Below are 17065 nucleotides of genomic sequence, written 5' to 3' on the forward strand. Positions count from 1 at the left end.
ATGCTACAGAAAATAGTGTCCACTGTGGTCACTAACATGGTGAAAAAACTTAAGGAAATAAGACACATACATTAGAAATTTTCAAAAAATATCACAACATAGTATAAAAACAGCTACTAAACTGTAAGGTACTTGTCATAAATGCTGTGGAAATTTAGAAAAAGGACAGATAGATCTCTCTGGTTTAGATCATGTGTCCAAACAGACATTTGTCTTCTTGCTCATAACATCAAAGATTTGTTGGTGATGACAATCTAATGCATTGGCCAATTAACTGAACAATAATTCTTTCCAACAATAATCACTTTCTGACCCAGTGAGGTCTTGTGAAGTGGCACCAAGTTTCCCACAGAGATCTGTAAGTCTGATTTTGTCACTACCTTGACGAGATGGGTCAATTGGCTATAGAAACTCTTTTTCTTCTCATTCACATTTATCATAGTTGGTGACATAGTTTTATCTGAAGGACAGTTTTAGGGGTGTTAGACATGTATTTTTCATTGGCAACTTTCAAAAGATAAGAGATGCTCTGATTATAAAAATATATACTTGAAATGTGTCACCCTGAAAAAGGAATACATCTCAGGAGAAAGTATAGCCCTGGGCTCTGATTTGTTCAGTATCCTAATAATACTTATCAGGATGTTGAAAATATTCTCTATTAACAGCTTTCATGCAACTGTTATCATTATTTTGCTAAATAGCTGTTGTCCCTGCTATCTCACACTTTATACCTGTTCCAATAGCTTCATTGCTATTTCTAGCACTTAGCACAGGGCTTGACACAGAGTCAGTACATAATAATTTTCATTCATTTGTTCATTTTTCCATTCATTCATTCATCACTACTATGCCAAGTTTTGGGAGGCATGCCTCATTGGTTTCTTGAAATCATGTTTGGCCACTGTGTTGATTAGAGTTCTGAAGTCTTTCATATTTGTTCTGTTTTATATTATGAACTATACTGAATTAGAAATGTCTCTCTGGATTCTTTTCATTTCACTCTGCATTATTTCGTACACGCCTTCTTAAGTTCTTCTGAATCCTTTATAGTCATCTTTGCTTATGGTTCAATAATATTCCACTATATTTGTGTACCACAATTTGTTTAGCCATTCTTCAAATGTTAGGCACCCACTTTGATTCCAGTTCTTTTCCACCACAAATAGTGCTGCCATAAAAATATCTGTACAAATGATATGAAAAGCTCTTGTTAAGTATTTTTATAGAATACAAATGGCATGGTATGTGTCCTGAAGTAAAGCATATACAGACAATAATAATCTGACTATCACTTTATAATTCAAAACCTTTTCATATTTTCTATGTCATTTGATCTTCACAAGCAACACAGATATTTTTATTCCCATTTTAGAGACTATTAAACTGAAGATCAGATAAGTAAATGACTTTCTCACGAATGTTTGGCTAATAAGTGACAGGTTTAGATATTTTTATGTCTATGCAAGGCAATCTTCTTCCAGCACCTGATCTTGCCCACATCTACGTCCCACCTAGCCTGTCGCCTCCTGAGTTCCCACCCCCACGTGATGGTTTTTCACCACTGACTCAGACAGTGAGTCCAAATTTTCCCTATCTAGGGAGGATCTGGCACACAAAATCATACAGGGCAACTATGGCAAACAGCCATTGCTGCTGAGTGAAGAGAAGGAGGACACTAAGTGTGTTGTCTGAAGTTCCAAAAGGTTTGAGGAGCTGACCAACCTTATCCAGCCCATCAAGAATGCCACTAAAATTCAGGATTTCACTAAATGTCTTGAGGAGTTTGAGCTCTCAGAAAGGCATTTGGAAAGGCAAGAGCATCATGGACAAAGCAGGTGTTCCCTCATTCTATACCTGCATCCTGGCCGATCTGGAAGACTATTTCAAAGAGCTATAGTAGGACAAGGAGAGGGGAAAAAAAAAAGATGAACAAGAACAACAGAAAGGCTTTTAGTCCTTTGCATGAGAAGACATAACTATAATTGGGATTATGAAGCCCTAATCACCAACTATAAGCAGAACCTTGACTAGTCTGCAGAAGAGAATGCTAAGAAAAATGAGGAGGACTCAGAAGCTTCTTCCTCTTCAGGTGAGGATAAAGATGATCTTAGTGCCACAAGTTTCCTGAAGAAAAAGAATGAGACATCATCTGGGGAAAGACTCAAGTTTGTTAAGAAGATAGAGGATGAAAATGAGGACTCTTGAGGATTCGGATGATGATGGAAACTGGGGTTCAGATTCCATTTCCTCAGACTGTGACTCACAGGAGAATGCTGGAAAATATACCATGTTGGCTTCCAAATTCATTAAAAAAGAGAAAGCGTCACAGACAAAGAGAATGCAGAGAAGAAGCAAGGGGACAAAGCCAAGAAAAAGTATAATTATAAATCCAAGCTCCTGGATGATAATGAGGAGGAGGATAATGAAGGTAGGGAATGAGAGAGCTTTCAAGGAGGGTCATCACTTTTAAAGCCTAAAATGTTAGCCAAAGGAACAGAAATTACCTATGTAATTATGGTTAAGAAGATGAATGAGATTCTGCAAGCTCATGGCCAAAAAGTAATGATCATGCAGCCCAAATTGAGCCGCTATGTCTTCTGGCTCAGATCGTAGCAGAAAATAATGTAGGGAAAGGAGTCATTTTTTAAGATCAAATTCATCATCATTGCTTTCCTTTTTGACTACAACCCCAACCTGGCCATACATTTGGAGTCAAAGATGTGGCAGGAGTGCTTAGACTGCATCAACAAATCGATGGACATATTATTTGCCTACTCCAAAATCTTTGTTGGAGAGAATATCCTAAAATAGAATAAGAACCTATAACTTTGAGCAGCCACTTTGTATTCATGGTTGCATCCCTATAGATATCAGAATTATCAGGGTCCAGTAATATCCCAAATGCCTAATAGGCCCTTCCATAACTTTAACTTTAAGAATGAATGGTGTTGGGGCAGCTAGATGGCACAGTGGATAGAGCACAGGCCCTGAAGTCAGGAGTACCTGAGTTCAAATCTGGCCTCAGACCAAACACTTGACCCTTACTAGCTGTGTGACCCTGGACAAGTCACTTAACCCCAATTGCCCTTAAAAAAAAAAAGAATCAATGGTGTCCCAGCAGCTGGGGGCTCCTGCTTTGGCCACTCCCAATCTTCCATCAGTTCTAGTACACTTTTTGCTTTAGTTCACTAGCAGGAAGGTAATCCAACAGAGGTAAGCTGCAAAGGCACACAGCAATCGTGACCCCATTAGCCATGCTTACTTTGCTATTATCTTGGATTCCCTTTCTATGCTAATGTTAACAGAGTTGTCTTGCTGCACAATTCCCATGACTCAAAAACTTAATGAGGTCTCACCTTCCATAGTAGGTGCCATTTGATTTCCGCCAAAGTATCTGGATTTGTTTTAATATCTTCTTAACAGGATTCAGGTTAGGTATAGAATATAGGTGTCTACAACCTAACTACATCTACTGTAAAATGTTTGTGCTAGGCATAGATACAATGCTTTCTGTCTTCTGAGAAATAGATAACAACAGGGAAGGGGGTTGGAGGAAAAGAAATAGATATTTGACTAATGGGTGTGGCTGAGTGGTTTGAGAGGAAAGTAATAGTGTAAATTACTCAGGGAGTAAATGACTTGCCCATAGTTACACAGTTGGGAAACAAGGAGAGAGTGGGACTAGAGAAAGTCATTTCTAGCTCTCTAGTCTGTAGACCTGAGTACCAGAAGAAGGATTCTGACTTCAGATACAGCACTCTCTCCATTGTACCCTACTACCTCTTCTGATTAGATACATCAATTTGACCATACGGTCACATCTTGTACACTACTATATGACTTTGAACAACTTACTTTACTTGGGGTATCAGCTTCCACATCTAGAAAACATTGATCTATGGCTGAGGTTTATTATAATCTTTAAATAATTAAGTCTCAGGGCCTATGGCTCTGGGTTGAGAGGTGTGATAATATGGTAAGACATTACTGTATGTATTATCCATCTACTTTAAAATATTCAGTATCATTATGTCTTTAAAATGTTCTTAGGAATTACGTTGATTATACATGAGCATGTTCTGAGTGATTCCAGGAATGTAAATGATGGCTTGGTTGGCTAACTCCAGCTTGAATTACTTCAAGAAAGATAAGCCAGAGGAGAGTGATGAAAAGTTTAAAATCTTCCAACCTGTATAGGCAGCTGTCATTTCATTTTATATTCTTTGGATAATGGGCAATTGCAGCAAAGTCTGCTGCCTCAAAGTTTTGAAGTGGAATTGGAACATTTCCTCAGCCTCCCCTTCATTCCTATTACAAGCAACACACTCCTCTCTGAGGATTTAAGAGCTGCTACTTGTCACCTTTATATCCCCAATCAGGAAGGAAACACATATACCATAGCATTTAATCATTAAAAGATTTGAATTACATTCTCCTTAAGGATACATATTTTATCAATAGAATGAGACAAAGGATCATGTGCTATATTTTAATATACTTGTGTCTATAATTTGTACAGCTTTATGAGTATCTTTCAGAATAACTTCATTTCCTTATTGATAACAGAGCTGCAGTTTCCTTTCTGTTTTTTCCCCAATTCATGAATACAGTGATAAGTACAGTGTCCCTAAAACTTCCATCTTGTTGCCTCATTATTCTGCACTTTCTCTATTCCCAGAGACATAGTTTTAAAGCACATTCTGCATGAAAGTGAGTTGTATTCTATCCTTTTTTCATATTATTTAAGACCGGATGGTTTACTAGAAATTCTACAACTCCAGTCTGAAAACTTGGGTTTGGGCCCTAGCTCTACTGCTTCCTAGATATATTACTCTATGCACATCACTTAACTTATCTGTCTTTGTTTTCCTCAAAAAGAAATATATTGTGGTGACAGGCACCTTTCTAGCTCCCTTCTGAGAAGTATGGAGGGTATACACTGATCTTACATGAGGAAATATGTTGTCATTCTAGAGAATGGATTTGAGGCATATCAGCCTCCTAACACAAGGGCCATAATGTAATAGCAATAACTGACATTTTTATAACACTTTAATAATGACCAAGTGCTTTTAATGGGGTATGTTATTTGCCCCTCATAAAAAATCCTTTGAGGTGATTGCTATCAATATTATTATCCTTTTTCTTTAACCAATGAGGAAATTAGTGGGTCAGAGAAGTTAATTGGCTTGCTCATAGTCGTTCATCTATTAAGTATAAGATTTGAGATTTAAAGTCCTGACTCCAAGTCTAGCAATTCTTCTGCTTGACCACTGATTTTTTTCAGTAGTGTCCGACTCTCTGTGACCCCATTTGGGATTTTCTTGGCAAAGATAGTAGAGTGGTTTGCTATTTCCTTCTCCAGTTCATTTTGAGATAAGGAAACTAAGGAGGACAGGGTTAAGGGACATGCCCAAGGGCCAGATCTGAATTCATAAAGCTGAGTCTTTTTTTATTTTAAACCCAGGGTTCTATCCACTGTACTACCTAACTGCCCCCTGATTTTTACTTGTGCTAATGTTGAGACAGATGATATTATATTGGGGGGGGGGAAACAACCCCACAATGCCTAGAGATTTTCAACATCTGGGCAAGTGAAACACTCAGGAGTATAAGTGGTTTTTTCCATCACTTCTATTGTTTGAAGGGGGAATTTGGAAAAAAAAAATTAGGTCATAGAAAGTGAACCACTGGCTAAAAAGATGGTGTCACAGAGTAGGACTGATTTCTGGATCATGGCTTAAGATCTGAAGTGATAGGCTCTTGAGTGGGGATGGCGTGTATATTTGAAAGGCAGGAGGGCATAGTATGGAGAGTGCTAGATTTGGAATCAGCAAGACTAGCTTCAAATCCTGCTTCTGACACTTAGTAACTATAAAAACCTGAGCAAATCATTTCACCTGTTTTCTTACCTGAAAAATGTGTGGTATATAAAGTTCCTTTCACATTGAAATCTAATACTATGAACGAGCTATGGGGGAAAAAAAGGCTTTCCCTAAAAATTAGCTGTTTTGTTTTAGGAAAGATTTAAACTTGAATGTTAAAGCAAAATCAGATATAGTAGAAAGCAGCAGGTCTGACATAGAGAAGAAAATAGGAGCTCTGAGACAGCTCCTAAAATAGGATGGATCTTCATCTCTCATCACTAGATGTGGGTGTCTTCCTTTACTACTCTTCTTTCATATGTTTTATACTAAAAAAGATGGCACTTCTACTTGCCGAGACAGTTTCCTCTGCATGCATCCTTGATCTCATCGTTTCTTGTCTTCAGAAAGTTGCCCCCTCTATCTTCCCTGCCCTTTCACTCTTCTATAGTTTTTCCCTAAACACTGACTACTTCCTTTGCTGTTTACAAACCAACCCCTGTCTTCCCCATTAAAAAACAAAACAAAACAAAACAAAAACAAAAGAACCCTATCCTTGATCCATCCATCCTTGCTAGGTATTTTCTGATATCTCTGCTTCCATTCATGGCTAACGTGATTGCCTCCACATTTGGTGCCTCCACTTCCTTCCCTTGCACTCTTCTAAATGTCCCATAGTCTGGTTTCTGCCCTAATTATTCAAAATGGGATTGCTTTCTCTACATTCACCAGAGATCTCTTAATTGTGAAATCTAATGGTCTTTTCTCAATACGCATTCTACTTGATCTCTTTTCAGCCTTTAAAACTGTAGATCATCATCTATTGGATACTCCCTACTATCTTGACTATCATATCATAGCTCTGTCTTGGCTCTCTTATGGAATACTCCCTCTAAGTTTTCATTTCTGAAACTTCATCCAGGTCATGCCTGGTTGTCTCCTTCTCCCCACCAAGGTCCATCGAGGGCCCTCTTTTCTTCTCTCTCAAAACTGTTTGGTTTATTGATTTCATCAGGTTCAATGGATTCAATCTCTATGCAGATTATTCTCAAATCTATGTATCCAACCCTAACATCTCTCCAGATGTTTAGTCTCACATCAACAACTGTCTACTGGATATTTTAAGTTGATTGTCATCTAGACATTTCAAATTTAAAATGTCCAGGGAAAAAAACCTTTACCTTACCTTTTCTCCAATTTCCCTGTTATTACAGAGGGTAAAACAGTCATGTCAGTGACCCAGACTCCCAACCTAAGTGTAATCCTCAATTCTTTTCTCTCACCCTACATATCCAATCTGTTGCTAATCTTATTTTTAATTTCAAAGTATTTATTATCTACATATTTGTTTTTCAGTCTCACAGCTACCACACTGGTACATGTCCTCATGTCTGGACTAATGCAATAGTCTGTTCTTTGGTCTTCCTGCCTCAAGTCTCTTCAAATTCCAATTTATTCCCTACCCAACTGCCAAACTGATCTTTCTATGTCTGAACACAGTCACCACCACCACCACCACCACCATTGCCAGTTCCCACTCAGCAAACTCCAGTGGTTTCATATTACTTCTAAGATCAAATATAAAACACTCTGGCTTTTAAAGCCTTTCATCACTTAGCTCCTTCCTCCTGTCTAATCTTCCTACATTTTCTCTATCTCTACGCTCTATGATCCAGCTGCATTTGTCTTCTTGCTGTCCCCAAAGTACCTTCATTCCTCGCCTTCTCAGGATCTGTGCCCCTTGCCTAGAACCTCTCCTTCCTAGTCTCTGCCTCCTGGCCTTTCTGGCTTCCTTTAAGACTCAGTTTAAATTCCACTTTCTGCAACATGACAATGCAAGACGAGTACGAAGGACTCATACAGGAAAATGCTATCTATATCCAGATAAAGAACTGATGGACTCTGAATGCAGATCAAAGCATATTTGTTCCCACTTACTCTATTCTTTCTCATGTTTATTTTTTTAAAATTCTGTTTCTTCTTTCACAACTATGACTAATATGGAAATATTTTTTTTTACATGGTAGCACTTGTATAGACTATGTCAAACAGCCTACCACTTTTAGTAGAGGAGAGGGCAGGGAGGGAGAAAATTCGGAACTCAAAATATTCCTAGTATCTCTTCACTGCTAGAGTCTTTCCTCTGAGATTACCTCCATTTCTAATGTGTATCTCATGTATGAACATAGTTTTTTTCAGATTTTCTCCTCCTTGATTTTGTTGTGGGATCTCCTGGTTTGTTTTTTGCTTTGTTTTCTTCCAGTTTTGCTTTTTTATTTGTTTTTGCCTTTTTTGTGTCTACAATTATTAACAGTGCCTGGCACATTATGGAGACTTATAATAAATTATTCTTGTTGTTGAGGATGATGATAATGATGATGATGATATTTGCAAACACAGTAACTGTGAAAAGGTGAAGGAAAAAATATTGCTTCAGTAAAACAATTATAACATTAGGGAACCACTTCCTCTTCCTTTTTTTGCTACCTACTACAACATGGGAAATACAAAAGGTACTATGATTGATTGGTAGATTTAATTTCCAGTGCTCAGGCTGGTACCCAGGAACCCATGGGATGATGTAGGTAGCAGCATTGTGCAATAATCAGTTCTCTATTGCAGTTGGAAATATGCCTAAGTAACATAAAGGTTGTTCATAGTTGTTCCTGGAAAACTGCTTAAGTATTCTGCCTCTTCTGCTGATAGAAAACTGTAATTGGTGCTTTAGTATAATAGTCAGCATTTATCGAATTCTTTAAAGTTTGCAAAACTCTTAAATATGTTTTCTCATTAAATCCTCCCAGCTACCTTATGAGATAAAGTACCATAGATAATCTATCCTAACTTCCCCATTTTACAGATAAGGAAAAAGAGGCTCTGAGAGGTTGGCCTGGCCCATGTACATAAAGCTAATTTCAGCAATGGTTTTCTGAGCGAGAGTTCAATACAGCAGCATTCTACTGTATCACATGGCCTCTCTATGCTACTGTTAGTTTGGATTCTATCAAAACAGCACTACTTTTGAGCAATCTCCCCAAAACACATAAATCTGATGGCATGCTGAACCTGTAAAAACCAAACTGTCTTTCCCTTTGTTGACTTGGTTTTATGTATACATATGGATATATGTATGCATATACATATACTGGCATAAGGGCATATGCCTATGTATACATATGTATATATGCATGCATATATGTGTGCATACATGAACATGCTTGCATATATATGCATAAATAGCTTGAAAGAGTAATACACCTATCAATTTTAATTTTTAAAATGATGTATCATTTCTTCCCCCTCAGTAATGGGAATCTAGGTAGTTGAATATCTACCAAAAGAGAACCCTATGATGCTTGCAGAAACGCATTATTATAAGCTGATATCTTCAGAAAATTCTATAGACTTATTTTTGGATTCTTGAGACAGGCAGTCATTTAAATGGATTTTGTCTAAATGAATCCACCAAATTTAAATTAGAAAAGCAATAGAATCGAGAATTGTTAAGAAACTTCAAGAAGCAAACCAGTTCACCTTTGATTATTTATTGGATAGTCACCATAATTAACATAACATTCTAATAGGAACTATGAGAGATACCAAAGGAAAAGGAGCAAGGGACTTCACTCTCCAACTGGGAAGATTTTATATACATTTATATGCATATATACATACATATTTGTGTGTGTGTGTGTGTGTGTGTGTGTGTGTGTGTGTGTGTGTGTAGATACAAAGATATAAATATGCTCCTAAACCATAGAGAGAACAAATAGTAATGATGTTACTGGTGAAATTGACATATTTATATAGCAATTCAAGGTTTGTTTAATGCTTTCCTCAGAACAATACTGTCAGTCAGATAGTGCAAGTATTTTTTTCTCTAATACTGTCAGAAGTTGTGAGTTGGATATGAATATGTTACCATTAGTGTCTGAGGAAGGATTCACCCAGATGCCCTTAATTCATGACCAGTCTAATATAATACAACCTAATATAACACAACCTGATTAAGGAAGCATCCTTTGCATCAAGACACTCTGTTAGGCACCAGGGTACAAAGTCAAATAAAAAACAGTTTCCCTCCCCTTTCACCCAAGAGCTTAACCTATTCTCAGAGCAATATACAAGTGCTAAAGAGATTAGAATTATGACGATATTAGCATGGGGTACGTTAATTATAGCAGGAAGAATTAAATTTTGACTTGGATCTTGAAGGAAGTGATTGCTTTTTTTTTTTTAATTTCACTTGTTCTTTTACTCCCTCCCAACAAAATGTAGATAGTCAGGCATCATTATTTCCATTTGACGTATGGAAATATTCCATCTCTCAACTTTCATAACTGGACTTTTATAAGAAAGACTTTTGCATTTGACTCACAAATCAAATATTCATGTGTGCTACATCCAAGTAACTCAGAAAATGAGTAGACATTTTGGGGGCAAGGCCAAAAGGTCAGTGTCTGCTTGGAGAAGATGACAGTTTAGTTGGAAGGTAGGAGAAAGAATGATTATGCCCAGGAAGCATGAGTCACAGACACCAAAATGTACTGTACTGACTAAGAGTTAATCTATAGCTAATTCCTGTTTGTTTGGGGTTTTTTTGTTTTAAAAATCACTTATTTAAAAAAAAAAAGATCCTTATTAGCTTTCCAATTAGATGTCCTTGGAGTAAGAAATGAACGGGAAAGAAAGCATTAATACATATAAGCATATGTATTAATAAGCATATTGGTCAGTAAAGGGTTTTCAATTTTTGAGATATCCCTGCCATAACTATCTTCTCATTGTTTGTCAAAGTACTGACATCCAGACAGTGTTTTTAGTTAAGATTTGTTGCTGCAGTTCCTGTATTGGACACCAGATGGTAATATGGAACTTTTTCTCTTAGGAGGATCCCAAGGAGAGATGAAGGAAATTAAAGTATAAAGTGAAAGTATATTTTTGCCTAAATTTGTCGCTCATTTCTGTTTTCTAAAGACAGCTGCCACTACTGTTTAATGTGTAGTACAGTTATACACAGGTTTCATTGACCACTCTCCCTCTCCTTCTTAATCTCCCTCATCCCAGTGCAACTGAGTAACTAAATCGATTTCCCCCCTCACCAAGAAGTCTAGGAAGTCTTGCATTTCACATCGAGTATTAAATTCTCACGTGTCCCAGATGCAGCAAATACCTATAAGGTGTGACTTCTTCAAGTCTTTCCTAAGATACAGGTAAACCACAGATTGGTCCAATTAGAACATTCATCAAATTGAGCTTTCATTTGTGAATGGTACAATGTCATCTACATTTTTCAATCATTTGCATACTTTTCATTTAATAACAAGGGCACAGACAGCATAGTCTACAAATTTAAACCTACCTGCATTGCTCTTCAGTCCTTCCTAAATCTAAGTCTTTTCTCAATTGTAACAGATTGCTAAAAAGTGGAAGGAATGCAGAGAATTCCTGGTTATATCTACATGGAAGCAGACATAGCTTTTAGGAAAATTAAACCATAGATGGGCAACAGAACAGAGCAACATTCAGATTTTTAAAAACAACAATAACAACAATAATATATCTTCTCTTCAGTTTTCTTTTTCAGTTTGTCAATTTCTCTTTTTTAAAATAAAGGTCTTTGTCTTCAGGATAGAAAATAGTATTTTCCTTTATAGTCAGAACAAGATTGCTTTGCTATATATTTGAATATTAATATTAACAACACAGACACATAGTGACACAGAATGAAGAATGTAAAGGCACACAACATCTTTTTCTTGTACTATCTAAACTCATTATTTTACAAGGACAGAATAATGGGGTATTAGGTTTTTATAGCACCAAAATTACGTTCACCCTGGGGAGATTTCAGTTAATATGGTATTCATGTATATGCTCATTCATTCATGTATTCAGGAATATTTATTAAGCACCTACTACATGCAATGATGAAGTGTATGCCCCATTTAAAAATTACTGCCTTTCTCAGCTACATCAGGTACTAATTTAAAAGCTGCATATTTTTTTTGTGAGGAAATATATTTTTGGAAATAAGCTCCCTAAATAGTTTATGTTAGAATAATCACATTTAGCCCTTCAGGGTATGTAATGCTTTGTGAAATAGTAGTCCAGGGAAACAAAACAAAGCAAAAAAACAGTAGAATGGGCACTTTAAAACAATTTAACTATTATAAAATCTATAATTGTTTTTCTAACAAAATAAACATAAATATTTTCATTCTGTGCCTTCATTATAATTCCGCAGAAGTCTAAAGAACAAATAAAATAACACTGACTTTGAGTTATATAACTTAAAGGTAAGCATGGTAGATGTCTCTCAAACCATAAAAAGACGTAATAAAAGGTTTTCCTTCCACTTGACATTCTATAAATAGGGCTCCTATAATGAGAGCTTTTTAACATAAAGGAAAACAAGACATACTGCTTATTTGGATGTTTTGGTAGAATCAAGTAAAGGTTACAAGAGAAATAAGTTAATGGACTGAAGTTTATAGCTGTGTGTATAACTGTCAAATCTTTCTGTTGGCTGGAATGCAAAAATCCAATAAACTGTTAATAAAAATGGAAAGGTCATATGTAAATATCACAGATCTTGAAAATGAACCAGAAAAGACGATAGTTTGTACAAAAATATCATTTCATATTCTGTTTCATTGTATTTCAAATGTGACTTGGTTGCTGTATGCATTGCTTTAAAAAAAATGAGTGGGAAAAGTTTCTATTAAAAAGAGATTAGCTTCCTATCTGAAAACGGGTTTGAGTACTAATTGGCTGTTGGTTTCTGCAACTTCAGAAGAATTGCAAACAATTAAACGCTTTGATATTTTCTCTGATTAAGCAAACTCCTAATAGGGCCTCATGGAATTATTCCAGTTAACTCTGAGAGAGCAAAATCTGTATGGGGTGTACACATGTGATGGGAAGTTCATTGCTAAGGGCCTAGGAGGATCTCCTTCAGCCTACAGTCAAGACACCTCACAATCAGTATTAGCTGGCCTGCTTCCTTAGTTTACAGGGAGACAGAAGCTAAAAAACCTAGAACAGCAGGGGTATGTGCTCTCTCAAATAGTGTGTCCCTCTCCTCCATTCATCCAAAGGCAGAACAGCTTTCTTGTAAGCTGATTTGAAAGTTGTACTCTCATAAAGGGAATGCTTTCTGACCTCAGGGGAAGCTAGGTTTGAAGGCTGGCTGGCTTTGATGTGGCTATGCATGGTGCCTCTTGATCTCCAATGTCTACAATTTAAGGGCTATATATATACAAAATGGCTGGTAGAAGTCAAATAGGAAAGATTATGTACATTGAATATTTCCTCCAAGAGCCAACAATGCCTTTTCTCTTTTGCTTAGCATATTGTACTTTATATCTGCTCACAAATCCAATCCATATTTTGCTGTTACAGAACTAGAATTGAATTGTCAGTTCTTTGTAGTACTGGATTAGCTTATCCACTCATCTAATGATAAAACTGAAGAATGGGAAAGGAGTTCAGAGGTCAATTATTGCAGCTCCTCAGCCAGTCATCACTTATGTGATGACATTAGGCTGAAGAGCCAAGCACTCTGGATAATTTAGGCAAAAATTCCTTGTTGTCCTCAATGATCTAAATTCATCCAAAAGGTAGATGTCAGTGTTGAAAGGAAGGTACAGTGACACAGTAGAAAGCCCGCTGGATTTGTAATGAGAAGAACTTTGGAATTCTTGCCCGCTACTTTTGTGACCACAGACAATTGACTTAATATGTCTGGTTCTCTGTTTTCTTGTATCTAAAATAAGGGGTTTGTACCACGTGATCTCTAGGGTTCCATACAACTCTAAATCTATCATCCTATGAGTATATATTTTCAAATCTCTTTTTATCCTGAACTCTACTATTCTAAATTCTTGTTTCCCCCAAGATTTAAAAACACTTTGGAAACAACCACATGTAATGGTGTTTAAGAATTGAGTGGCATCTTGGTTTTTGTAGTTTAATCAATTAATCAATCAATAAATATTTCTTAGGCACCTGCTATGTCCCAGGTACTAGGCTAAGTGCTAGTTTAGAAAGTCAAGAATTTTCCTTTGACCTCAGAAAGATTCTTGACCCTCTCAATTAAGCACTACAAGATGCCAAACATTTCTCAAAACCCTATCATATCTATTTCTTTTTGATTAACTAAAAAGCTGAAAATTATATTTCAAATGTCAAAGTCAATTTAATTAACTCAACGGACATCTATATGTTCCTATTATGTACATGTCATTATGCTAGACTATGGAGATAAAGGCAAAACAGTCATGACGTCAAGGGGCTTATATTCCACTAGATGATAAGATACAAATGTGAGTGTGAAAATATAAGGTATATACAAAGTAAAATAATTTCATGAGGGAGAAACTGTTGTAACCTTGGAGGCAAGAGGGCAAGAAAGGCTTCCTGAAGAAGATAAAACTGAATTAGATTGAACTTTTAAGGAAGCTGGGGATTCTATGATACATTGGTGAGTAAGGAGTACATACCAGACATGGGGAACCATGTACAAAGATACTACAAAATAAAGCTATATCATCAGTTGGTCAAAATGAGGGGGGACAAAAATCAAGAACACAAACTGGCATTTTCTTAATCCTCATCCTTCTCCACCACTTGGCAGCCTTTGATACTGTTGGCCACCTTCTCCTTTGTACTCTCTTCTCTAGTTTTTCATGGTACTAACCTCTCCTGGTTCTCTTTCTGTCTGACTTCTCAGTTTCCCCAAGGCTGTGTTCTAGGCCCTCCTTTTCTTCTGATATACCATTCTACTTGGTGCCTTCCTCAGCTTCCACAGATTCAACTGTCATCTCTATGCTGATGATTCCCAGATCTATTTTTCCAGCCATAACTTCTTTACTGAAACTCTAGTTTCACATCTCCAGCTGCCTATTGGGCATTTCAAATTGGATGTCTCAAAGAAATCTTAACTTTGACGTGTCAAAACTAAACTTGTCTTCTTCCAAACCCTCCTCTTTTCTAACCTTCCCCATTACTGTTAATGGTACAGACATACTCCTCATCACACAGGCTCAAAACCTAGATGTTATCTTTGATTCCTCATCCCTTCACCCTCCATGTCCAATCAGTTGCCAAGTACCATCATTTCCACCTTTATAAAATCTCCCTTATTTGCTCCCTTTGTTGTTCTGACACTTCCACTATCCTGGTGCCAGATTTTATCACCTTATTGATACAGTACATGTTATTTATTGCAATAACCCACTTTAAGTCTGAGCCTGTTCCAGGCACTATATTAAGTTTTGGAGATACAAAGAAAAGCAAAAACAATCACTGCACTCGAGGACCTCACAGTATAAAGGGGAAGACAATATGCACACAGCTATGTACAGACTGTATTGACAAGACAGATTAGAGAGTACCCCAGAAGGCAAGCACTAATTGTGAGAAGGATTGAGGAAAGCTTCCTATAGAATGGGAGTGAACTGTAACTGACCAACCCTGTCTCAAGTTCCTCCCTACTCTAGTCCATCTTTTATTCAGCTAGGTGGCGCAGTGGATAGAGCACCAGCCCTGAAGTTAGGAGGATCTGAGTTTAAATCTGGCCTCAGACCAAACACTTGACACTTACTAGCTGTATGACCCTGGGCAAGTCACTCAACCCAAATTGCCAAAAAAAAGAAAAAAATTCATCTTCCTGATTTGAAAGTCTGACCATGTCATCGCCTTTTTAAATAAACTTCAATAGCTCCCAGGATCAAATGTATACTCCCCTGTTTGACTTTTAAAGTTCTCCAAAACCTAGTTCCTTCCTTGACAGTCTTTTTATATCTTACACCTCCCGCCATACCCAGTGATCCAGTCACACTTGTCTCTTTTTTGTTCCTTGATCACTACAATCCATCTCCCCACTCAGACCTTTTTCAAAGGCTATATCTCATTGCTGGAACTCTATCCCTCCTCATCTCTGCCTCCTGGCTTCCCTGACTTCCTTCAAGTCTCAGCTATTGTTACTATTATTTCCTATTTCAAAAACATCTAACTGTGTTGGGGGAGAGAGAGAGAGAGAGAGAGAGAGAGAGAGAGAGAGAGAGAGATTAAGAGAGAAGGGAAGGGAAGGAAAGAGAAAGGAAGGGAAGAGAAGAGAAAGGAGAAAAAGAAAAAAAGTTAAAGTCAGAGGAAAACAGAGCCTTTTTCACTTTAAAAACCTTGCTGTCTCTCCCTGTGTTCACTTTTCAATCAGACAATGGAAGACAATTTAGTTAGTGCTCAGCTTAATTGGTCTGCTTCTACACTTTGACCTCCAGGGCTTCCCTTACATATTCCATGCAATATGCTTGTACAATTATCTGCCTCTTTAGGATGCACATTTATCATGATTTTGTGTATGCCTGTCTGGTTCAATCACTGTTAAATATTCTGGCCTCGTTTTAGAGAGGGGATCAATGCTCTTGAGCACTAGAAAAGAGGACTTAGGATTTAGAGCTGCAAGGGACCTTTGAGATCATCATGTGTAACTCCCTCATTTTCTACATGAGGAAACTGGGGCCCGAGGAAGGCAAGTGACTTGCTCAAGGTCACAGAGATGAGGAAAGAGCTGGGCTGGGATTTGAACCTATGTCTCCTGACCCCAACTCTAGTGTTCTTTCCACTTTGTCATACTACCTCCAACTACAGAATGTCAACAGAAAAGCAGTAAGAAGAGCACATACAGGACAGTGAAGTGAAGGCATACAAAACTTTTATCTGGGCAAATATTTATTTTAGATAGGCTAATGAGGAAATTGATAAATATTGTATAGTAAAACCTTAATTGGTCCAATATTAGTCAACTTCTTAAGAATATATAATTGAAAGCAAATGCAATTGCTAACTAACTGATTGCCCTATTTGTTTTAATAAAAATATTAGATGACATAAGTGGGGTGAATTAAAAGCTTATTTTTTCTGGTCTCTTGTTGAAAATTATCATATTAATAAAATGCTACTTAGTAAAACTAGCTTTGAAGCACTTCTTCCCATGGACTATTATCTTTATATGGAATGCTTTAAGTATGGGATATACTATAAATTTGGAGTAAGTTCTTATAAAAACCCAAATGGATTTGGGAAAATTTAGTAAGTGTTTTAAAATAAAATTAAAGCTTCTCATTGAAAACTGCCCTTAACCATCTAAAGATGTTCACACTGAGAAAAGAGTTTATAAAATATGTTTTGAAAAT

At 36.9% G+C, this 17065-nt stretch overlaps 1 pseudogene; it reads left to right on the plus strand.

Moving 5' to 3' along the window:
- Positions 1-1557: 1557 nt before the first annotated feature.
- Positions 1558-2896, plus strand: LOC110213156 (eukaryotic translation initiation factor 3 subunit C pseudogene; annotated as a pseudogene).
- The last annotated feature ends 14169 nt before the right edge of the window (positions 2897-17065 follow it).

The sequence above is a fragment of the Phascolarctos cinereus genome, unplaced genomic scaffold (genome assembly GCF_003287225.1).
Source record: "Phascolarctos cinereus isolate Bilbo 61053 unplaced genomic scaffold, phaCin_HiC Scaffold_9;HRSCAF=440, whole genome shotgun sequence".
Classification (NCBI taxonomy): Eukaryota; Metazoa; Chordata; class Mammalia; order Diprotodontia; family Phascolarctidae; genus Phascolarctos; species Phascolarctos cinereus.